At 33.7% G+C, this 26,735-nt stretch overlaps 1 long non-coding RNA gene across 1 annotated transcript; it reads left to right on the top strand.

Annotated features, from left to right (window-relative positions):
* The first annotated feature begins 3,154 nt into the window (after positions 1-3,154).
* Positions 3,155-20,548, top strand: LOC133815967 (uncharacterized). Its single transcript, XR_009884927.1, has 7 exons — positions 3,155-3,256; positions 3,364-3,441; positions 15,067-15,155; positions 19,702-19,792; positions 19,884-20,128; positions 20,208-20,423; positions 20,493-20,548. It is a non-coding gene; the product is annotated as an uncharacterized LOC133815967 (long non-coding RNA).
* The last annotated feature ends 6,187 nt before the right edge of the window (positions 20,549-26,735 follow it).

The following is a 26,735-nucleotide window of genomic DNA, read 5'->3' as shown; positions in this document are numbered from 1 at the left end:
CTAATTTGACACTTCATTAGTGATACTCTAAGATTACAATGTGATAGACATAAATTTGTAAAATATGACGTTTTAGCATTAAAAAAATGATCCAAAATGTATATTTTTTTGTAGTGTCTGGTATCACTAAATAGTGAGTACTAACAGTTGCGATAACTTATTGATGGAAGGTAATTCTTGCTATGCCTAATATCAGGTGATCTTTTGGATTTAGCCAACTATATGAAGCTATAGTTGGCATCGAAAAGATTTTTTAGGCAAATAATATCATTTTGTATCTATTTTTGTAAATGGGATCAAATCATTGACTATATAATCAAGCTTATGATTCAAAATAACAATATCATTTCCAACTCTCTAGGCTTGTCTTTTAAGAGAAGGTGATTTATTATTAGGTTTAGAATAAGGTGGTCGTGCATTAGACTATACATTTTGAAGCCTATCAAGTGTGGATATCTTTTAGTATAAAATAATAAATATCCAATTCACGAAATATATATATAAGTTGCAACTATTTATAAATTTTTTTCATTGTAGTGGGTCCCACCACAATGATTGGTTTATCCCTTAATATGTCACATCATTTTCTCATTTTATTATTTTTATTTGATTATATAGATATTTATGCATTTAAAATAATGTATTATTTAAAATATTAATCAATATCCGTTAATTCAAAACTACTTTATCTAATAAAACCTAATTAAATTACTATCTAGAAATAATTTAATATGAATTAATTTCATAAATGAAATATGTTGTCAATATTAATTAATTCCTAACTCATTAAGATACTGAATAATTAACATTATTTTTCATAAAAATGTATTAATTAAATTATTTTTAGAAAAAAAACATATTAATTAAATTAATCAATTAATATATAATTAATTAATTAAATTTAATTATAGTATAATTATATAGTTGTCTTGAAAAATTAATTCCTTTGCATACTAATCATTTCTTTATCTTTAAATGTTCACACCCTAAAATGTGTTGTATAGACGTAGTTCGAGGACCATAGACCTACAATTCTAAGCTGTAATAAATTAGATTATTAATTAAAAGAATTTAATTAAATAATTTTATTTATTAATTCCAATATTACTCAGCTATAAAAATGGAATTTCATTCTTAGTAATTATATAATATATTTACATACTAATCTCCTGTAGTACATTGATATAATCCATTCATGTAATTTTTCCTCTAATTATTGGTTCGTAAATTAGAGTTGGTCAAAAATAATGTTTTAGTCTTTTAATTACCTCTCGATCCTTAAGTACCATTAATCCATTAGCGAACTATAAAATAATAATTCTATTATAAATTTAAGCTCAATAGTCATTCAATCCTAGAATTAATACTTAAGGGAACCAATATATGATTCGTTAGGAAAGTTTGGATTCCAAATTTTGTAAGAACTTGCTCTCATCCATATATGTCACTGAATTTCCAAAACAAAAGATACTAGCTTGTTTTAAAAACAATTCTTAACGAGTTAATCAAAAGAACCAGTAGACATGAACATGAGTTTATGACTACTCGAGATTTTGGCTGATCTATATATAATCATCTAATTGATATGAATTAAGTCTTTATAGTAGAAAATAAATTAATAGAGAAATTAATTCACATCAGTTCGGTCCTATATAATTTAATAATTAAAGCACATTCACTAAAATGTATATCCACATCAACGATTCATATAGATCATATGCATTCAAAATTATTAGTGAATCGTACTAGGAGTTATTCGTTAAACATTACATACCTTAATATGTTGAAGAGTATATATTTTATTCGATGATCTTAATCATTTTGTACTTATACAAGATCATAGCCACATTAATGAATAGAGAATTTTCAGATATTTATATTAATTATTCATAGAAAAAAATTATTAAAAAATACATTTTTATTAATTCCCAAATAAAATATCTTTACACATGCTTTAAGAGCACTATACCAACATCATCATGTTCATTCTTGTGACCCTCCATCTTAACTCAATTATCATACCTAGAGATATGTGTTGATGTTAGATGTCATTACATAGCTTTAAACTGTGCACTTGATCTTTCCTATTTTTCTTTTGATGACATATATAGAATCAATATATTGTTATGCAACTTTTTTGGATTGTTGGTTTACAATTGTTGTACCAAATGTTGCACATAATCATTTATTGTATGTTGCATATCTCTTACAATAGCCTCAAGCTTAACAAATGGCTCATGCGAAGGCGTGTTGCATCCTCAACATTGTAGAATGAGAATGAGTAGGTTGTTTATAACAACATGTTTTGTGCTTCTTGGTCGTCAAGCTTTTGTATCTCTTTGAACATCACATCAACCAACCATTCTTTGGATTCCATAGTATTTTCTTGCTTAAGGTCTTGCAATTGGCTGTTTCTCTGGCACACTTGTGTTTCACACACTACAAGAATAATAGTATCTAGCGACGACACCTCTAGCGACCACATGAAAAAAATCGTCGCTAGAGGTTATTTCATATACGCGGCCCCTGTTCGCGCGAAAAGCAATTAATTTCCCTCCTTTATTGATGACTTTTCTCTCTCTCTCTCTCTCTCTCTCTCCCTTTATTTTCAGATTCAGCAAACCGAAACCCCAAAACAAACAGCTCTCCCTTCTCCTCTCAGACCCCAAACCCCAAACCCTTCTCCTCTCAGACCCCAAATCTCAGACCCGAACTGAACTCCTCTCTCCCTCCTCTCAGACCCAAACTCCTCACTCTCTCTCCCTTTATTTTCAGACCCAAACCGAAACCCCCAAACTCCTCTCTCTCTTCTCTCAGAACTCAAACCCCAAACCATGAGAACCCCAATCGCACAAAATCCCATCCTCTCGAGCATCCTCCAAGCGCCATATGTGGCTCTTCCAAGCCGCCGGAGACGTACGGTTCCTCCAAGCTCCATCGGAGAATCTCCATCTACGGTACATATATATATAAATATTTAGTTATACGGTATATATATAAGTATTTAGTTTTTTATTATTAGTTTTGTTCAGTTGATTTTTATATATATACATATTCTTTTGTGACAGTGAAGTATCTCTCAACTCCCTCTCTGTTTTGCATGTGTATGTCCTGTTTTGAAGTATCTATCTTTTTGTTTAAGTTGTTATATATCTTATTGCACTTCTTGATGTTTGCAGGGCTTGTAGTCCCAGATGTTCCATTAGAAGAGACTGATAATTTAAGAAAGGAAGCTCTGAAAAAGAATATTGAACTGGTGTGTCTTATTGGCCTTCCGATTTTTCATTCATTTGGATAGATACAGTATTCTGTTTTTTTTTTTTTAAAATGAAATTAACCTGCATCTTCTTGTATGCTTTAAAGGTATTGCTAACCACACCCACTACTCCTAATGATCGAATGAAATCCATTGTTCAAGCTGCTGAAGGATTTGTCTATCTGGTAAGGTTTTTCTTTGGTCGACTCATCAATCTTGCATCCTCTTTAGTTTTTCTGATGCTTATAATAATGTATTAGTTTAAGTAAGCTTGACCGTTCATGCTAGAACTCTGTTCACTCACTTCTCTCTCTAGACGTGGGTTTTAGTTTTTCTGATGCTTATAATAATGTCTTAGTTATTTGCTGTAATTTGACAACAATTCTTACTATGAACATGTAAGCGTCTCTATTGTGGTGAGGCAAGGCAAACTATGAACTCGAACTTGATATCTTCACATGCATTTTCGAAATGATTTCTTTGGATCGTAATTGTGTTTTATATGTTTAGTTGCTACTGTTTGACATTTTAAAATATTTGGTTGTAGTAATACAAGAAACAAAACTACCCATCTATTACTTGGTATATATATATTACTTGGTATAATAAATCACTACTGCATTAATCTTCTTTTTATTAATTTGTACTCTATTGACTAACCACTTTTAATAAGCTACAATATTGAAATTTCTTGCTTGATTAATGTTGAATGAGTTGATTAGTTTTGGGTCAACCAACTTATTTTATTATCTTGACAGTCATAGAATAATAATTGGCAAAACCATTTGCCTTCAAACAACAAGCATTCACCATTGGATTGGATAACATAATATAAATTCATAGTTTTTATTTGCCATTAATTATTGTAATGACCCACTAATCTAGACTTTTGGACCATTAACGAAACTATACATAAAACTTACATTCTTGCGAAAATACCATACCTTATTGGAAACTTGTAGAAATAGAGTTATTTACATAAAATAAGTAGGATATGGGATCTCATTGTCTTAAAAACAAAACCATAATTTAAAATAAAAAGGCATTACATAAATAGTGCGGAAAATACATGTAAAAGACATAAAACAAAAACTACATCCTCGAATCGAATAACGCTCGGCTCCTTGACTCCATTCATCATCGATACACAATCCCAAGCATCCACGAACCTTACCGCCTCTTAAAGCTATTTTCCTGCACATAATACAAAAAGGAATGAGCCTAATGCCCAGCAAGGAAAATCTAACACATAGTCATAAACATAAATTTCATAATAACATAAAGACATATCATAACACTTATTACATACACTTATTATAATGGCCATTATTACTTGGGGTCCCATAGACTAAACAAGCATATGCCCATGGGATTAGTGGGGTCCTACTAGCTAAGTAGGTCATATGCCCAAGCCTACAAACATACATGCATACATATCATAACACATTTAATAACATAAAACATAAGATAACATAAGCATATAACATATTGATTCTAGCCTATTTTCCTTACCAAAGTTACCGGGATATGTGGACTGAGTTGGGACTTTTGGAACAATCCTAAAACCATATATAAAGGGTGAGTAGATTTGAAGAAAAGAGATGAAATGAAAGGGATGGAAAGACTAAACCATTGAAAGTCATACTTACCAAAACTTATGTGCTCAAGAATTTAGATTTCCTAACTAAAATAAGAATGAGGTTAGGAAACTGAATAGAAGGCTATGAGAAAGAAAATAACATAAAACAATGAGCTAAAGTTTTGGTTTACCTCAAAGACTTGAAAGATCAATCTACACCACAACCGAAATACTATAAAACCTCACTTCCCAAAGTGTTTGATAAGCTTATGATGTTTAAGGTTATGATTTTCCCAAACCAGGTGTTTACACTCTCACACTCACTTAACACTAGCAGCTTCTGAACTTAGAGCAAAAGGTGAATAATGGCTGGGTACTAGGTCCTATTTATAGAGTTTGGGAATGAAAGTATCTTGATTTTACTTGAATAAAAATAATGGCTTTTTAGGTGAAAATAATTTGAATAATCGTTCAGCAGAGGCTGAAGACTCGTTCAAAAGATGCTGGACTTATGAAGGAGTTTGAATGGCTGAAAGGAAAAGAATTCAAAAATGTTTGAAAACATGTTGGAGGAGGCGATATATCGCCCCCTGTAGGCGATATATCGCCTGGGCCATTATGCCCGAGGCGACCGTGCATCATCTCGTGTTTTCCGTATCTACGTGCTGCGATATATCGACACACGCTGATCAATTAAACACGAAATTACACATTTTTAGCTAAGTTTGAATGGGGTAAACAGCCTTGACTAAGCCCTCAATGTATTCAAAGCTGCTGACTGACCCTATAACATTCAAACTTTACCCTTATTAAATTTAATCCTCCAAAATACTTAATCTTTAATTACCCATTCATAACATGTGCTTAAAATCTATACCTTGATATCTAAACCTTATAATATAACAAATATTATCCTTAATATTAGTCATATAATCAAACCTTAGGTTATACTTAATATTCTTAAACTATAGGTTAAACTTAGAAGGTCTATAAGTACTACTATGAGTGTCCAAATAATTCCCGGTCTGAACCAAAAATCCACAGTAACAAAGATAATACTATACATACTATAATACTACTATCTAACTTAGCTAAGTAAAGTTCTTGGACTCTACAATTCTCCCCTACTAAAAAGAATTTCGTCCTCGAAATTTACTTACCAAATAATTCCGGATACCGGCCTTGCATGTCCTCCTCCAACTCCCACGTTGCCTCGCATTCAGAACTATTGCTCCATAGGACTTTGACTATAGGAAAGTTCTTGGACCGTAACTACTTCATTCCTCTATCTAGAATTCTAACCGGTCGTTCCTCGTAACTTAATTCTTTCTGGAACGCTATCGTATCGTACTAGAGGATGTGAGATGGGTCTGACACATATTTGGGTAGCATCGAAATATGGAAGACATTGTGACTATCGGCTAGTGCTGGCGGAAGGGCTAGTCTATACGCAACTGGTCCCACTTTGTCCAATATCTCAAAAGGACCTAAGAATCGGGGACTAAGCTTGCCTTTCTTCCCGAACCGCTTGACACCTTTTATAGGAGATATCTTCAGGAAGACTTGATCTCCAACTTGGAACTCCACATCGCATCGCTTGGTATCCGCATAGCTTTTCTGTCGGCTTTGAGCAGCAAGCATACGCTGTCTAATAAGCGCAACTACTTCTTGAGCTTGTCTAATAGCTTCGGGCCCTAGAAGCTGCCTTTCTCCTACCTCGTCCCAGTGCAACGGTGATCGGCACCTTCTCCCATATAGCAACTCATAAGGTGCCATACCGATCGTCGACTGGTAGCTGTTATTGTATGAGAATTTGATCAGCGGTAAGTACTTGTTCCACGATCCTTCGAAATCAAGTATACACGTGCGTAGCATATCCTCTAAGATCTGAATCGTACGCTCGGACTGCCCATCTGTCTGAGGATGGAAAGCTGTACTAAGACTTAACTTAGTACCCATAGCTTGCTGTAAACTTCTCCAAAATCTAGATGTAAAAACCGATCCTCTATCTGACACTATCGTCTTGGGGACTCCATGCAATTGTACAATTTCTTAGATGTAGAGGTCTGCATATCGGTCTGCCGTGTATGAATTCTTAACAGGCAGGAAATGAGCCGACTTGGTTAGTCTATCTATTATTATCCAAGCGGAATCATGCTGCTTATTCGTCTTTGGCAGACCCGTCACAAAATCCATGGCTATATCATCCCACTTCCATTTTGGCACGCTAAGTGGTTGCAATAAACCTGCAGGGCGCTGATGCTCCGCTTTCACTTGCTAGCATACCAGACACTTAGATACAAACTCCACTATGTCCTTCTTCATCCCTGGCCACCAATAGATTACCTTGATGTCATGAGTCATCTTGGTAGACCCTAGATGAACTGAGAACGGGGTGTTGTGCGCTTCTTCTAAAATCGTCTTCTTAATGCCTTGATCATTCGGCACGCATACCCGATCCTTGTATCTCAATAAGCCTTGGCTAGATATTGAGAAATCTGTAGTCTTGCCTTCTCTGACTGCATCCATGTGTGCTGCTAGTGTGTCATCATGTCCCTGACCAATTCGTATATCCTCTAACAAATTTGATTGGATAGACAAATTAGCCAGCTTGCCTACAACCACTTCTATTCCGGCACTGATAAGCTCCTGTTGTAGCGGCTTTTCTATTCCGGATAAGGCTGCTAAATTCCCATAGCTTTTTCTACTAAGCGCATCGGCAACTACGTTCGCCTTTCCTGGGTGGTATAGGATTTCGCAGTCATAATCCTTTACTAACTCCAACCATCGGCGCTGCCTCATGTTAAGCTCCTTCTGAGTAAAGAAGTACTTTAAACTTTTGTGGTCTGTATAAATCTCGCACCGTTCTCCGTAAAGATAGTGGCGCCAGATTTTTAAAGCAAAGACCACCGCTGCCAACTCCATATCGTGAGTTGGATAGCGCTGCTCGTACTCCTTTAGCTGTCGTGAGGCGTAGGCTATCACCTTGTCGTTTTGCATCAGCACACATCCCAATCCTAGCTTTGATGCATCGCACTAGACAACGAATTTATCATTAGGTGTTGGTACACTGAGTACTGGTGTTGAGCAAAGCTTATCCTTAAGTAATTGGAAGCTCTCCTCACACTTATCATTCCAGTTAAACTTTTTTTGCTTCCGGGTCAGGTTAGTGAGTGGAGTGGCTATCTTAGAAAGGCCCTCTACAAACTTCCTATAATAACCTGCTAGCCCTAAGAAGCTTCTTACTTCTGATGCGTTCTTTGGTCTAGGCCAATCCTTCACGGCCTCTACCTTTGATGGATCTACTGCAACTCCGTCCTTCGATATGATGTGCCCGAGGAATGCCACTTGCGAAAGCCAGAATTCGCATTTCTTGAACTTGGCGTAGAGTTGATGCTCCTTCAACAGCGTCAAAATCAACCTCAAGTGTTCCTTGTGCTCTACTTCATCCTTGGAGTAAATTAAAATGTCGTCGATGAACACAACGACGAATTTATCCAAGTAGTCTTTGAAGACCCTATTCATTATGTCCATAAACGCGGCTGACGCGTTAGTAAGACCAAAAGACATAACCAAGAACTCGTAATGTCCATAACGAGTCCTAAAGGCTGTCTTAGGAATATCTTCTCCTTTTACCTTGAGCTGATGATACCCAGACCGTAAATCGATCTTAGAAAATACAGTCGCACCTCGGAGTTGATCAAACAAATCGTCTATCCGAGGTAGCGGGTACTTGTTCTTGATCGTTACTTTGTTCAGCTCAAGATAGTCTATGCACATCCGCATACTCCCATCCTTCTTCTTCACGAATAGTACCAGAGCTCCCCATGGTGAATGGCTTGGCCTAATAAAACCCAAGTCTAGGAGTTCTTATAGCTGCGTCTTTAACTCCTTGAGTTTCGTAGGTGCCATTCGGTATGGTGCCTTAGAGATAGGCTCAGTGCCTGGTACTAATTCTATTGTGAAGTCTATTTCTCGATTTGGTGGCAATCCTGGCAAGTCATCGGGGAAAACTTCTGGAAATTCTTGTATAACTCGAACATCTCCAACCTTAAGTGGCGTCTCCCTTTCCACGTCCGTTATGCTGGCTAAGAATGCTTGGCATCCTTTCTCCATCATCCTCTGAGCTTTGAGAGATGACACTAACGGGGTGCGTAGTCCTGAAGCTTGTCCCATGAAGCATCGTCTCTGGCCGTCAGGAGTCTCGAACATCACCTTCTTGCGTCTGCAGTCGATCATTGCGCCATGTCATGCTAGCCAATCCATGCCTACTATTACGTCGAAGTCCTTGATCATTAGCTCTATCAGTTCTCCTTCTAGTTCTATGTCCTCAATCTTGATCGGTACGCCTCGTACTATTCGTGATGATAGAACTACTTTGCCCGAAGGCAACTCGGTTACAAACCTAGTTCTAAATCTTTCACTGGGTTTGTCTAGTTTTTCTATCATTCCTAACGATATATACGAGTGAGTGGCTCCTGAATCAAATAATACATGACATAAATTATTGAGGATAGAAACCTGACCTGTGACCACCTTGTTGCTAGCATTGGCCTCCCCTTGGGTTAAAGCAAAAACCCTAGCAGGAACCATCTTTTCATCCTTCTTCCCTTTTGGCTTTTGCTGAGGACAGTCTCTCTTACGATGCCCTTCTTGTCCACAGTTGAAACACTCCTTGGTGTTGGCGCGGCATTCTCCAGGATGCTTCTTCTGAAATTTGGCACATGGCGGGTACTCCACGTAGCCCGTCCTATTTCCTCCATTATTCGTACGTGCCCTCTTATTGTTGTCGAATTGCTTGTTGTCAGGATGCCTTCTCTTCTGACCGTTACCGTTGTTGCTGGACTGATTGTTGCCGCTATTGCTAGACTGATTGTTGTTCCCACTGGCCTGAGGTTGGCTTTGCTGTCTAGGTTCTGGCTTGCTGGCTTCTTCTTTGCTTACGTTGGCCTGCAACCTTTCTACTTCGATTGTCGTCTCGAGAACGTCGGCATATGTGGTGTTTCCGGGGTTCGCTAGTTTAACCCCCATCTTGATCTTCGGGCGAAGTCCTCTGACAAACTTGTTCACCCTCAGATAATTGGTTGGAACCATCTCTGCCGCGAACTTTGCTAGGCGGTCGAACTGAAGAGCATATTCCACCACTGTTAAAGTACCTTGTTTCAGATTGGTGAACTCCTCAACCCTCGTAGCAAGTACAGCCAAATTATAGTACTTTTTGTGGAACAGCTCCACAAATCGGGTCCACGTCATGGTGTCAGCATCATGGGATTGCTGGACCAAGTCCCACCATATCCTGGCATCTTTCTTGAGTAAAGATGAGACGCAGGATATACGGTCCGCATTACTGAGGTTCATGTGGGCCAGAATCGGCTCCACATTCCTTAGCCACTCTTCCGCCTCAAAGGGGTCTGTGGTCCCTTCGAAGTTTGGAGCGTGCTACTTGCGGAACCTTTCATACACTGGCTCCATGTGTTGTACTGGATACGGCGCGTAATTCGTCATTGGCCATCCCCCATATGGACCAACTTGTTGGGGTGCTGGGGCCATTTGCTGTGGCTGCGGCTGCGGCTGTGACGGAGGCTGAGGCTGAGATTGAGCCTGTTGGCGTTGTTGCTGCAGAAGTTCCTCGACTTGTTGTCGTAGTCTGGCAATTTCCGCAGTGTGTCAGCTGGCGGTGCTGGCGCGTTGCGGCGAGCAGTAGCACGCACTCCCCTTCGGCGAACTGTAGGGACCGCATTGGTCGCTGGAACATCGTTGGAGGCGTTTCCGTTGGTGCGTACAGATCTTCGGAGCGACATCGTAGCAGAGTTCTAACAGTTGAAAGAAACATGTTAGAACTTTACCTAATAGGCTCTAAGGCAAAAACTTATTCTAAAACAAACATATCTCAGACCTATTTATTATGACTTCTTATGAAAATTATATAAGTCTTTATTTATATTTAAAGTGGGTTTCTATACTTAAAAAAAAACAAGTCATCTTTATTTTCTAAGTGTGTTTCTAATCATCCTATATGACTTAATTCTCAGGCTCGAAACTTATCTTTGTTCCAAAGTTAACCATATTGAGGGAGGGCTGGGATCAGTAAAATCGTTCCCACTACTATGGCCCCTTAACTCTCAATAAGGAAACTTGGTTCATTGATTTGTATCCACCCTCACCGAACTTAGTCATTATTCATTTTATTTATTATTTATTATGATTGCGAAAATAGAATCAAATTCATACATGATAATAAAATAGCATGTTATTCATTTGGAAAAAGATTTTCACTTATTTACAATCATAACATAAAAAGTAAATAAAACAAATAATAAAACTACTAATCTGAAAATCGGGATCTTCTACATTCGATCCATCATCTAACATATCATCATCTATCGCCTCATAGTCATCATTGTCATGTGCATCGAAACGTCCTCTAGGAAGGTTGGTGAGAATCCTATGTTTTTGCTCATTTGTGAACTGAAACTCAAATTTTGTGGTGAACCTAACTAAGAGGAAATAATATCTCATCGCTAATGGTAATTCATCCTCCTCATTCATTTCTTCTCACATTTCTTCTAAGGCTGCTATTACAGGATGGAAATCTTTAAATAGCCTAATCACTAGTACATATTGTTCTGTTGATCTTAACATTATTTGCTTAGCCTCTTGAAGGCCACCTATCTCTTGATGGAACAAGAGCAACCTTCGGGTGATCCTTTCTAGTGCTCCTACGGTGTTTCTTGGCTCCCTTATTCTTTTTAAAGCCTTAATGGCTCGGATATCTTGGTAGGTTAAAGCTCTGTTCATTCTTAACTGAAAACATAAACACTAAAGATGTTAGCTATACACATAAGCAACATAACTAGTAACTTAAACACTTACTTGGCGGTCAGATTTGGAGCTTTGAGCGTGTGTATCGAGGAGAACTTCATGCGAAGGAACCGTTGCTCTGATACCAACTGTAATGACCCACTAATCTAGACTTTTGGACCATTAACGAAACTATACACAAAACTACATTCTTGCGAAAATACCATACTTTATTGGAAACTTGTAGAAATAGAGTTATTTACATAAAATAAGTAGGATATGGGATCCCATTGTCTTAAAAACAAAACCATAATTTAAAATAAAAAGACATTACATAAATAGTGCGGAAAATACATGTAAAAGACATAAAATAGAAACTACATCCTCGAATCGAATAACGCTCGGCTCCTTGACTCCATTCATCATCGATACACAATCCCAAGCATCCACGAACCTTACCGCCTCTTAAAGCTATTTTCCTGCACATAATACAAAAAGGAATGAGCCTAATGCCCAGCAAGGAAAATCTAACACATAGTCATAAACATAAATTTCATAATAACATAAAGACATATCATAACACTTATTACATACACTTATTATAATGGTCATTATTACTTGGGGTCCCATAGACTAAACAAGCATATGCCCATGGGATTAGTGGGGTCCTACTAGCTAAGTAGGTCATATGCCCATAACCCATTTGGGGTCTTGTTAGTCATATGGGTCATATGCCCAAGCCTACAAACATACATGCATACATATCATAACACATTTAATAACATAAAACATAAGATAACATAAGCATATAACATATTGATTCTAGCCTATTTTCCTTACCAAAGTTACCGGGATATGTGGACTGAGTTGGGACTTTTGGAACACTCCTAAAACCATATATAAAGGGTGAGTAGATTTGAAGAAAAGAGATGAAATGAAAGGGATGGAAAGACTAAACCATTAAAAGTCATACTTACCAAAACTTATGTGCTCAAGAATTTAGATTTCCTAACTAAAATAAGAATGAGGTTAGGAAACTGAATAGAAGGCTATGAGAAAGAAAATAACATAAAACAATGAGCTAAAGTTTTGGTTTACCTCAAAGACTTGAAAGACCAATCTACACCACAACCGAAATACTATAGAACCTCACTTCCCAAAGTGTTTGATAAGCTTATGATGTTTAAGGTTATGATTTTCCCAAACCAGGTGTTTACACTCTCACACTCACTTAACACTAGCAGCTTCTGAACTTAGAGCAAAAGGTAAATAATGGCTGGGTACTAGGTCCTATTTATAGAGTTTGGGAATGAAAGTATCTTGATTTTACTTGAATAAAAATAATGGCCTTTTAGGTGAAAATAATTTGAATAATCGTTCAGCAGAGGCTGAAGACTCGTTGAAAAGATGCTGGACTTATGAAGGAGTTTGAATGGCTGAAAGGAAAAGAATTCAAAAATGTTTGAAAACATGCTGGAGGAGGCGATATATCGCCTGGGCCAGTATGCCCGAGGCGACCGTGCATCATCTCGTGTTTTCCGTATCTACATGCTGCGATATATCGCCCCCTATAGCTGCGATATATCGGCACACGCTGATTAATTAAACACGAAATTACACATTTTTAGCTAAGTTTGAATGGGGTAAACAGCCTTGACTAAGCCCTCAACGTATTCAAAGCTGCTGACTGACCCTATAACATTCAAACTTTACCCTTATTTAATTCAATCCTCCAAAATACTTAATCTTTAATTACCCATTCATAACATGTGCTTAAAATCCTATTGGTTGATATCTAAACCTTATAATATAACAAATATTATCCTTAATATTAGTCATATAATCAAACCTTAGGTTATACTTAATATTCTTAAACTATAGGTTAAACTTAGAAGGTCTATAAGTACTACTATGAGTGTCCAAATAATTCCTGGTCTGAACAAAAAATCCACAGTAACAAAGATAATACTATACATACTATAATACTACTATCTAACTTAGCTAAGTAAAGTTCTTGGACTCTACAGTTATATTTTGACTTTTCCCATCTTACTATTTAGCATGCTCAAATAGTTATATTTTTAAAAGTTTCATTTCATTTTATATTTCTTTGACTTGCATCTTTGCTTCTTTGTATGAAATAATCAATTTTAAAACAAGCTTATTGGTACTTCACCAGTTATCTCTTTCCTGCCATCAAGCTAATGTTGATAGATTTATTCCAGCTCATTGGTATTTTTCTTTTGAAGCTGAATTAATTGATACTGCTGAGTCTGATGCTTTGAGGAATTGAAAGAATTGAAACTGTTTTTGAGTAAATTATGAGTTTACTTATATTTCAAAACTTCCATATGTGTTTTTAGTTCTCTCATTTTTATTTTTAAGGAAAGAAATCAATCAACATTAATCAGCAGCCCCTTTGACATTACATGTTAAAAATAAAAACTTTAAAAGAAAAATGGCATAAGTGAGGTTTGGTGTGATGTGGGGTATTGGTTCTCTTTGAAACCCAATTCTCCTTTCTCTTTTTTTCATGTAGTAGCAAAGAAAATAGTGAATACTAAAGTGGTTTTTTTTTTTTAATTGCAAGTGTGGCTCATTTTTTGTTTGATCTTTGAGAATCCAATTAATGGTTGGAGTGTAGCTGGCTTGTGTGGAGGTTTTCATTTTTCTGTTTGTTTTTTTGGGTCTGTTTTGAGCTGCTTATTTGTTTTTTAGACTGTTTTGTTGTTTGTTTTCATTGGACTGGTGCTAGTTTCTTCCTCTGCTAGTTAGTTTGTTATTTTACCTCTAATTAATGAATTGTATGTCATTGTCTCTATTGAGAGATGGGGTTCACTTCAGAAGAAAAAAAAAGTGGAGTTTCTTTTTTTGGTGTTTGGGGTTCAATAAAAAGTGGGGGAGAAATTTATAAAAGGAGTAAGGAAAGAATTGTAAATAAATGTGAAATTTATTAAGATATATATATATAAAAAAAAAAACAGGTGGCATCTATGGTAAGTTTAAAAAAATTCGATGCTTGTTCATAATGGAAAACCATCTTTAAAAATATAATAAAAGATAAGCTCTTATTATTCTGACCATAATGAAAAACCAAATGCAATCCCTAAAATCAAGCCTAATGTCCTCATATCTCTAATAAATCGATGTTTGGGAAAATCAATTAATAATATTTATGTTTTATTGTTAGCTGTATTTTTTTATCAACTAATAATTTTTGTGGTAAGGACTTGAAAGTTATTATTATATATCATCTCTGTTTAATATTAGCAGGAATTGCATATTTTGAGTTCATTTCAAGAGAGCTTTCCCTTGTCATTACTTGCAGCCTCTAAAACAACACCAAACCACATAATAAATCACTACTGCATTACTCTTCTTTTTATTAATTTGTACTCTGTTGACTAACCACTGCATTTTTAATTTTCAGGATTAATTGTTGATTGTAATTTGAGCAAGAGCTTGGTTTTGCAGGATTTTCTATAACGAAAGACTTTGGATTTTGATTGATTTATTGAGGTATTTACTCTTCAAATGTGTTTATTCTCTGTATTTAGGATTGTTTATTTTGGTTTTTTTTTCATTATGTGCTATAAGTTTAAGAGAATACATGTTTCAATTGAATTTTTGTAAAACTTTAATGTATGTAGAAAAATATATGTTGTTCTAATAGAACCCAATATAGAGTTAAGTGGAGGTTAATCTAATTCCATGTAATTAATACAATATGTTTAAGCTATAGCTACCTATAACTAGATTGATATTTACACATATTTAGTCCTATTTAAAATAGTATATTTGTTTTTTATCAATAAAAGGAAGTCTTACTATTTTTACAAGTTTTGAGTTTCTCAGAATAATATGTATATTTGTTGTTCTTTGTGATGTTATTTTTCTTTAATTACTTCCCATCCTTTTGTAATAGCCTATCCATTTTCTTGATGCAACTATTTTTCCTCAAGAAATATGGAGTCAGGTTTACCCAAGAAAAAATATGATATATTTCTAATTAAGATGTATGGTACATGTGTGTGTTTTTTTAGGGAAATTTATGTATATATGTACCATACATCAACTCTGAGCAAGCAATTTGCGTTCATTAAAAAAAATAAAAAGAAAAACGTAGTAAAGAGTGAATCAATAAAATTATACAATAAATAATAATCATAAATGGTCAATATGCATAAACTTATAAATTTTTTACTAAATTTAATAACCAATAAAGGTAATAATTAATAAAATAAGTATAATAAAACAAATAATTAAATCAAATAAAAGTAATTACTAAATTATATAAAATTGAAATTAAATTGATTATTAATTACTCACTTAATTTATTGATTAATAAACTTTAATCTAATAAGTTATTGATGATTTATTTGTAAAACATGATAATTCATTGAAAAAATAATAATTCAAATAATAATTTCTTACACTGTGCAGTGTAATAATTAATAATTTCTTACACTGTGCAGTGTCCTATAGAATGTCGATCGATAAGACTTGGATTAATAATTCAAATAAATTTTCTGATGAGTATGTTGCTGGAGCGTTTGCATTTGTTGAGAGAGCTCAACAATTTGTGGATACAAGGGGACTAGTGAAGTGTCCTTGTAACAAGTGTCTTAATATCGAATTTCAAACGATTGGTGTGCTAGAAAGTCATCTTTTTTAGAATGGTTTTCTACGAAGTTATACAAATTGGTACTGGCATGGAGAGGAGGAAATAATACCGACCAATAGAGTGGTCCACCAATGTCATGAGGACGAGATGATGTTCTTAATGATATAGCACAACCTAACAATTGTGAAGATGATGAGAACGAGGTTGATGATGAGATACCACCAGCATCAGAATGTAGAGGTACTAGCCAATACTATAATGACTTGTTTGCCGAGATGGAGTCTCCGTTATTCCCAGGGTGTGAAAAATACACATCTTTGAATTTCGTAGCTAAGTTGATGCATTTCAAAGTGTTGGGGAAAATTCCTAACAAAATTTTTGATGGAATCTTGGAGTTGTTAGAAGATGCATTCCCATCTCCAAATAAGATACCAAAGTCACATTATGCGGCGAAGAGGTTGATGAGGAAATTGGGTTTGGGTTACGAGTCAATCCATGTTTGTAAGTATGATTGTGCATTGTTTTGGAAGGAAAATGCAGGAAAACACAAGTGCCTAATTTGTGGGGAGGATCGTTTGGTGGATAAAAATACCAAGGGGAAGAAAGTGGCCCAAAAAGTTATGCGTTATTTTCCATTGACCCCTCGGTTGATGCGAAAATACGCGTCAAGGCACATTTCTCAACATATGAGATGGCATCATGAAGGGCGTGTTAAAGAAGATGGTATCATGCATCATCCTGCAGATGGGAAAGCATGGAAGGATTTTGACCGTAGCAATCCAGCGTTTGCAATGGAACCTAGGAATGTGCGTCTTGGATTGGCTGCTGATGGATTCAATCCTTTTGGAAATATGAGTTTTTCTTATAGCATGTGGCCGGTTGTGTTAACGACTTACAACTTGCCACCGTGGTTATGCATGAAAGAGACTAACTTTATGTTGACTTTACTAATTCCTGGTCCACATTCACCTGGAAAAGATTTTGATGTTTTCTTAAGGCCATTGGTTGATGAGCTGAAGGAATTATGGGTGAACGGTGTTCAGACTCGAGATGTTGTTGATGGTAGTTTTTTTAAGCTTCGAGTAGCTTTATTGTGGACTATAAATGATTTTCCAGCGAGGAGTAGTCTTTCTAGATGGAGTGGTCAAGGTTACACTGCTTGTCCTACTTGCAATGTATCAACACCATCAATTCGTTTGCAAAATAAGGTTGCATTTTACGATCACAGACATTTTTTACCAATGGGACACCAAATTAGAAAAAAGAAGAAGTTATATGGTTCAGTTGAGAAAAGACCACCTCCAGAGGAATTTAGCACTGAAGCTATTTTCACACAAATGAAATTTATGCCTGAATCTCTTCCTGGTAAGCATGTTAGCTATGGTGGACAAAAAAGGAAACGCACAAAAGAGCAAGTTGGTTGGCGTAAAAAAAGCATTTTCTTTGAGCTCCCATATTGGGCCAATATGAAGTTGCAACACAACCTAGACGTCATGCATGTTGAGAAAAATGTATGCGACAGCTTAGTTGGCACAATAGTCGAGTTGGAAAATAAGACCAAAGAGACAATTAGCGCTAGAGTAGATTTGGAGAAGATGAAGATAAGGCCAGAATTGCATCTCAGAATGGTAAATGGTCGAATGGAAAATCCGGCAGCGAAATACATATTTATTCCTGAAAATCGGCATAAGTTTTGTCGATTTTTGAAATCAGTCAAATTTCCAGATGGGTTTGCATCTAATCTAAGGAAGAATGTGATTGAAAATGACAATAAGATTATTGGGTTGAAATCCCACGATTGTCATGTCATATTGCAACGTCTTTTGCCAAGACCATTATTGACTTATGCACTTTCTTCAAGATTATTTGTGCTAGAACTCTGATTGTTTCTGATTTGGAGAAAGTGAAAACATCAATTGTTGAAATTCTTTGCGGACTAGAAATAATTTTTCCGCCAGCATTTTTTGATGTTATGGTTCACCTAATGATACATTTGCCTCAAGAAGCAATAGATGGAGGTCCAGTACACATGAGGTGGATGTATCCCTTTGAGAGATACATGAAAAAATTGAAACATTATGTGCGTAATAAAGCTCGTCCTGAGGGGTCCATAGTTGAAGGTTATGTCGTCGATGAAGCATTGACATTCTGTTCTATGTACTTCAAAGGGGTGGAAACAAGGTTTAATCATCCAGATAGAAATGTTGATGCAATTCCATCACCAAAGAAGTTGTCTGTGTTTCAATCTCAAGGTCGTCCGATCGGTAAGAAGACATTAACAACTTTGGACGATGAACTTAAAAAAACTGCTGAGTGGTACATTCTCAACAATTGCGTTGAGATTCTCCCATATATTCAGTAAGTACTTTGATCACACTAACAATATATTTATCTACTCTTCCATTTATCTTTCAAATTTTTTAAGTCTTTCATATTTTATATGTGTAGAGAGCACAAGCAGATCCTTTTATCTAGTGGTGCTGAAAACCTAGATCAATTACAGAAAAAGGAGTTCCCCATGTGGTTTTACAATAAGCTTTACAACTTTCGACAAGCGGGATCTGCAGAGGCTTCTGAAGAGTTATTCTCCTTAGCAAGTGGCTCCTCTAATCTTGTTTCTTCATACACTGGGTGTATTGTCAATGGAGTTCGATTTTTGTGCTATGATAGAGATAAAAATTTGAAAAATCAAAACAGTGGTGTCTTAGTACCCGGAGTAGACAACAAAAGTTTCTACGGGCAATTAGAAGAGGTTATAGTGATGTCATACCTTGCTGGTTGTTCTGTTGTATTATTCAAGTGTAAATGGTTTGATACAGATCCTACCAAGAGTAGGATGAAGAATGAAAATAATATAACCAGAATATTTACCAAGTTCGAGTGGTACAAAGATGACAAGTTTATCTTGGCAACTCAGGCAAAACAAATTTTCTATCTTGATGATTTGAAAAATGACCGGGATTGGAAAATTGTTGAAGAAGTTCATCATAGAAATGTGTGGGACACCCCAGCAGCTGATGAACAGTTGGATCCCATTGAAATAGATGTTATGCATGACACAATATCATCTGATTTCCAATTGTTTGTTGATCTTGGTCCGTTGCCAGAAATCAATTTTTGCCGTAGAGATCAACCGCCATCTATTGTCAATGTAGATACTCCTGTTGATCAAGAGGAAGATGAAGAGGAAGAGGAAGAGGAAATGGTCGATGAAGAGGAAGAGGAAGAGGAAGAGATGGACTTAGAAGAAGATAATGTAGAAGAAAATGAGAATGATAGTGATAATGAATATTATAGTGATGATTAAGTTGTAATTTTTACATTCAAAGATTGAATGATAATATTATTTATGGATAACCATATTATTTATGTTTATCTTTATTTGTCAACATTTTATTATATGCACACACATATATATATCATTATATTTAAATTTATTAGATGTCTTCTGCGGTAATGCGACATCACGGAGGAGATGGCGGGGCAGATCCTCCTCGAGATCCAACACATATAGAGGCTGACTGTGAGAGAGGTAATTCATGCACTATCTACTGTTTTTATTCATAAATTAACCTTATAACTATAAATGTATAATTTAATATTATGCAATTGTAAAATAATAGTGCCTGCAATAAAAAGGTGTGGCATCAACAAAGGGATATCAACCTGAGAGGCTAGGGCTGCCTTAGGTAGACCATTACCCCTTGAGTGGGATGTTCGAGGAAAGACGTACAAGGAAATTGGTGAATATTCTCACCATTTGTCTCGGGAGATCGGCCTTCTCATTCGACAATATGTCGATCCCGACTATGATCGATGGGATAAAGTACCAAAGGAAGTTAGGGATCGAATATTTCCTCGTCTACAGGTAATTTATGTCTTATCTTTTGTATTTTGTTGAATTTAATGTTAAATTTGACTAATTAACTTAATTTATTTTAATTTAGGATGATTTATTCGATATTGGTCTCACTCGGTATGGGGCAGAACATCGAAGTGGCATTCTTCTCGGCATTCAACGATCTTGCGCTGATCGTTACTTAGAATGGAAGAATGATATATCTACTCACATAAAGAAGCATGGTCGGAGACATGCTCCTGATGGTTTGGTAGAAGAAAAATGGAAGAAGGCGCTTGATTATTTTGATCGACCTGAAGTGAAGGTAAAATTTCTTTTTAATTTAGTTTTGTTAATATAACATATATATAATTAACACAATGTCATTTTGTAGAGGCGCTCTGAGATTAATGCTGCGAATCGAGCAAAACAAAAACAAAATAGCTTCCAACGATCGCAGTCTATGCCAGCGCTTCGTTATAAGAAGGTATTTTTTCTTATTAAATTTTTAAAAAAATTCATATATTTTTATTAAATTTCTAAATAATTTTTGTATATTAGCGCAATATGCAAACTGGCCATCTCTCAGGTGTTCCAGAAACTTGGATGGATACTAAATATAAAGAAGGGAGAGGTTGGGTCAATGAAGTAGCGCATGATAACTATGTAAGTAATTGTATATTTTTTATATTTTTCTTACTTTGTAAATTTGCAATAGTTGTATTAAAAATTCAATAATACAGGAAAAGTTGATGGAGGTACGTCAAACTCAGCAGACACAATCTTCTACGACCACCTCCAATGCGAGTACTGCCACAACTGAGGTGGACGACATTGCCCTAGTTGAGACAGTCTTTGGACGCCGTCGGGGCCATCAGACAGGACTTGGTCGTAGGATTCGCTCGAGCGCGGAACGTGAAGTGACTGACACACTTCAACCACCGTCACCGCCCCCTACTGCACAAGAGATGCGGGATGTGGTCCAACGTCTCCGAATCGTTGAGGAGTACATGGCTAGACTTGGTGGAGCCTCAGGTTCTGGTTCTTCTCAGCCAGGTGATGGTCAGGATCCGACACCTCCTACTCAATAGGATGCTGGAGAGCATTATTTATGACTTTATACTTTATGTAATTTGACTTTAGGAAAATATTATATATCACATTCTACTTTATTTAGACTTACTTTGTTTTATTGGAACATTACATTTATAAAATTTTATGATTATTACATTTCAATAGATTTATTTATGTTTCAATAAAAAAAATCAAATAAAATATATAATAATTATAAAATAAAAGCAAATTAAAAATTTTTATTAGATTTATTTATGTTTCAATAAAAAAAATCAAATAAAATATATAATAATTATAGAAAAAAAGCAAATTAAAAAAATATATATCTCTAGCGACAACATATAAGGCCTCTAGCGACGACATAGGGAAGAAGTTGTCGCTAGAGAAAACGGAAATACGGAAATAAGAAGCCATCTAGCGACGAATTTTATCCGGTTCTAGCGACGACAAATGTTGTCGCTATAACCTCTAGCGACGACAATTATGAAATCGTCGCTAATAAAAACCAATTAGCGACCAGGTTATAGCGACAACAACTAGCGACGACCATGTCGCCGCTAAAGCCTTCAGTGACGACAAATCCCCTTAATGTGACGAAAAAAGTCGTCGCTAATACCCCTTTTTCCTGTAGTGACAATCATGCATATTATCTCATTATGACTGGGTTTGACCCTCGTTATAATGCTTAAACGTTGATAGTTGAAACTTGTCAATGGTGAATAATTGAAGTGAAATAATAAATTAGGAATGAATAATAATGACATTGAAGGCAACATCTGAAGTTGTCTGGCTTGAAAAAGATGACTTAACTCCATTGAATCTATTTCATTAATATGGAATGATTTTTATTTTTTTTTGTGTACTATAAGTTTTTTGGTTTTCAATATAATGATAATTTTATCTTCCCAATATTAAATCTCTATAAAGGTCTCCTAGATACAAAATGATATCGAGTGAATCTTTATTATAATTGTTGGTGCAAAATTTTGTCTTAGTGCTATAAGGCACATGGTTAAATCTATAGACACCAATCATTATTGAGCTCGAGCTTTAAAAATTTGCCTTTGGGGTAGGTTTGAACCCAAAGTCGAGCAATTGCTTCTCTCTTGGGACTTGCGCTTCTAAGTGGAGTACTTTCTTAAGGGGTTGTGCTTGTTTGTACTTACCAAGTGGTTTTCAAGGTAGAAGGTATCATATGCTCTAGAAAATGTATAAATTATTTAGGAGTAATTGTAGTGAGAGAAATTGATTAAATAGAGAGAGTATTGGATCGTTCTACCCAAGTATTGGATCGTGTTGGCACATGGAGATCACGTCAAACCATGGATCAAATTAAGCGTAGGTTGTTTGTAGCATTGAAAAAAGACTATAACCTATGCTATGGAGAAAAATTGGTACACGTATCGTAACAAATAATATTTAAAATATCGATCCCAAAAAGATTGATTTTAAGTGTGAATTACCAATTACTCACTATTTCTCTTCCAATCCAAGTCAAATAATAGTTCAAGAAAATAAAAAAAAAAGTAAAAATAAATTCAATAAAATATTCTAATTGCAAATTAGGAATTCAAATAATCAAATAGAAATCTATGTCTTTAATTTACCCTTACGTTTTTCCACAATCATCTTTTATTATCTTCATTTTAATGTTCTAATTATTAGTCTAGGGTTTCTAAGTATACAAGATTTTCTGAAATGACAAGTGAATCTAACTAATAAGTTAATTATAATATTCCTAAAAAGAATTTAAATTTGTCAATAACATTAAATTTAGCCTTAATTTAACTAGCTATGTTGATTAAGTATATTCCTATCCTAAACATAAACCAACATAAACATGTCAATCCTATGATATATTAATTGAGTTTAATTTTTGTTTTCTCTTTCAAGTTCTACCTAAATTACTAATTCAATTTTAAAGTTAATCAATTTTGTAAACAATAATATAAACATTAAAATAAATAATTTGAAAGAAAATGTATTTATGAACATAGGTTCCACTAAAGCCCTATACAAAAACTTGAAAAATAATCAACCTAGTACACAAAAAACTAATCAAAATCCTGATAAAAAAAATAGAAAATAAACCAATTTTATAAAATTAAAAATTGTCATCCACACAAAGTAATGATTGGCTCTTATTTGTAGGAATGTAGGAGTAGACTTGACCCCGGGTCAAGACCTGGAGTAGGACATAATCCTTGATGCCCTCAGCCCATGTAAGGTGTGAACTCGAGCTTGGCAAAATATTTTGGTGTGAACTCGAGCTTGGCAAATTAAGTCGTCTTGTCCAAGACTACCAACACTTAAATAGGCTCATATGGGGCTTGGTCAATAAAGCCCACCTTAGACCCAACTACTCGGTGTGGATAATCACCACTAATTATCATTTTTAACTATCTAACTTATATTATCTTGAATACTCTTAGTGAAAACAGGGTATAAAAATTACTTTTAATGTATATAAACTATTTTTGTTTTAATGAAGAAATCCAACTCCATATCTCTTCAATATAAAAAGTGGGTAGAAGATGAAAATTCTTGATTTTAAGAGTTTTTTATTTTTTTTCGTTAATTTTAATGAAATATTCTTATATTTAATAGAATATTATTATATTTAATGATAAATTTTAAACATAACTGAAAATTAAATAAAATTAAATAAATAAATAATTAAACAAATTAAAATATGATATTTTTAGATATTTTATAATAATAATTATTTAAAAATAATAAAACTATATATTTTTTATAACTTAAATAAAATTTCTTTAAACTCTTTCGTTGCCACTGAAAAATTAAAAAACTAGAACAAACATAAACTTAACAAAAATTAATTAATTAATTAAATTATGATATTTTTAATATATTTTATGATAATTTAAATAATTAAATCATATTTATTTAAAATTAATAAAGATATACATTATTTTTTTATCTTATAAATTTGTGTGATAATATTTTTTATCAAGTGATTGAAGCTCTTTTTCTTCATCAAATTCACCAAATGACATTGTGAGATACATTAGAAACTAAAAGTAGTTGATACATGTATACTGCTGTCTACACTATAATTTTTTTTATTCTTATTTTATTTCCATTATTAATTTCTTTTTAAATATTATTGTATTTTATATATATGTCATATAATCATGTAAATATATATATATATCTATGTCAACGTTGTGTTTAGATAACATAAATGTAAATATTATTGATATAAATATTTATATATATAGAATTATAATTCATTCTATTATATATATATTTAAAAAAATAGTAAATCATTTTTATTAAAATTATAGACAATATTTACATTTTTAAAAATAAATAACTTATATTGCATGCTGCTTATTAGATAATGATTAAAAAAATACATATAATCTATCAATTTCCTCTCTTTTTTATAATGACTAGCTATTTTATTTACAAAAAAAATAATAATAAAATAAAATAAACCTCCCCATAAACTAGGATCGAAATATATTTCCCCTTCCAAATTTGGCCGATGGATCAAAATAATATATTATAATATGTTTCAATTTAACTTTTCTATTATTTTTTTCTTTTTTTTTTTAACTTTGGAATAAACAATGTGATGTTATTTTTTGTTATCAATTAAAAATAATAATTTCATTAAGGAGGTTCTAGAAATTTTATGTTTGCTAAAGACCTTAAAGTGTCTCTATCCCTGTAGAATGATTGAGCAAAGGAGAGATGGACGTAGCTTATAAGGCTATTGGTGAGAAAAGAAAAGGCCCTTCTTCACCACATAATATATTACGTGAGTGGTTGGATTTGGTGAGTATTACTCATTTGTAAGGCTAAGATCAATTTTGTGTACCTACAAAACAACTAAATTTAATTGAAAAAGACGTCGTTGACGATGATTATTTTAGAAGAAGAAGAAGATCATTCAAAATAATAATAGAAGAAAAAGGATCAAATTTATTAAGAACATACAAATGATCAATCACATTCGGTCTATGACATCTGTGTGTGGGAATTTGACTTTCCAAGTTTTAAGGATCTTTAAATAAATGGACTTATCAAAACTAGCCTAAGGCATGGACTTCATTCTTATTATGTGGAAACTTTCTGGCCCATTAATTGCAAGGACAAATGCCAAAGATTCTGTCTTCAACTAGTAGTTGTGGATCAACATGTTATGTGTGGATTCAACATAGGGTACAATGTGAAATCTATAATAAGATTCACATTAACTAAAATTTAATAATTATAGTTGCAACACTAATAATTGTGAAAGTTAAATATTTTAGACAGGGCGGCACCGAAAGAATATAAGTATACTTGAATGTGTGTTTGTAATGGAGTCAATAAGGTTTGTTGTGGAAGATTGTGTGTTTGTAATGGAGTCAATAAGCTTATAAATTGAGTATGTCATCCTGCTTGCTCTGCCCCATTGAATAAATGAAATTTGTCTAATCTCGCTTGCTTTGTCCCATTTAATAAATGAGGCGGGACAAATCAACACCTATTTTGCCTTACCTTGTCAAACCGCTTATACTTAATTGAAATAGTATTCATTCATATATTATTACTATCTTATGAATTTATTAATATACAAATACAAAGTAAGACCTATACAGATAAAATTATGTATATGATAGAAAATATTTGTTTTAAAAAAATAAAATGAGGATGTTTGGAAAATAATGTTTTTTTATATTCATTTTGTACAATATTATATATATATATATCTCTTTTATAACGGTTTTTTTTATTTTTTCCACTAACTTTAACGTGATATTTTGTATATTTAACAGAATATTCTTAAATTTAAGAGTTGATTGTAAACATGACTTACACTTAAATAAAATTAAATAAATAAATAACTAAAAAAATTAAAATATGATATTTTTGAGATATATACAATGATAATTATTTAAAAAATAATAAAATCATACATTTTTTAACTTAAATAAAATTTAATTAATATTATATTAAACATATAATATATAATATTTTATTGTCACTGCCAAATTAAAAAAATTAGAACAAATATAAACTTAAACAAAAATTAATTAATTAAAATATGATATTTTAAGATACTTTATGATAATCTAAATAATTAAATCATATTTATTTAAAAACAATAAAAGCATACATATCATTTTTTTTTGTCTTATAAATTTGTTTAATAGTTTGTCTTTTATCAATTGATTAAAGTTCTTTATAAATTAATTTGTGTTTAGATATTATATATGTAAAAAATATTGATATAAATATTTATTTATACTATAGAACTGTAATTCATTCTATTATATATATTTAAAAAAAATAAACTATTTTTTATTAAAATTATAGACAATATTTATAACTTTAAAATTAAGCAAACGTGCATTGCTCGTTGCCTCTACCTACTATATATTTATATATAAGTTTTTGTAAAACAATACTCTAGACACACTTGACAGTTTGTTGAAAATTCTACGAGAGACCATTTTGTAAATAATTGTTAAAAGAATATTACATAACATTTGTTTACCACATATAATATATATTCATTTTGTGTAGTTTCTATGTTAATTAAACAACA

This window comes from Humulus lupulus, chromosome 2 (assembly GCF_963169125.1).
Source record: "Humulus lupulus chromosome 2, drHumLupu1.1, whole genome shotgun sequence".
Classification (NCBI taxonomy): domain Eukaryota; kingdom Viridiplantae; phylum Streptophyta; class Magnoliopsida; order Rosales; family Cannabaceae; genus Humulus; species Humulus lupulus.
This window is presented reverse-complemented; position numbering and strand designations above follow the sequence as displayed.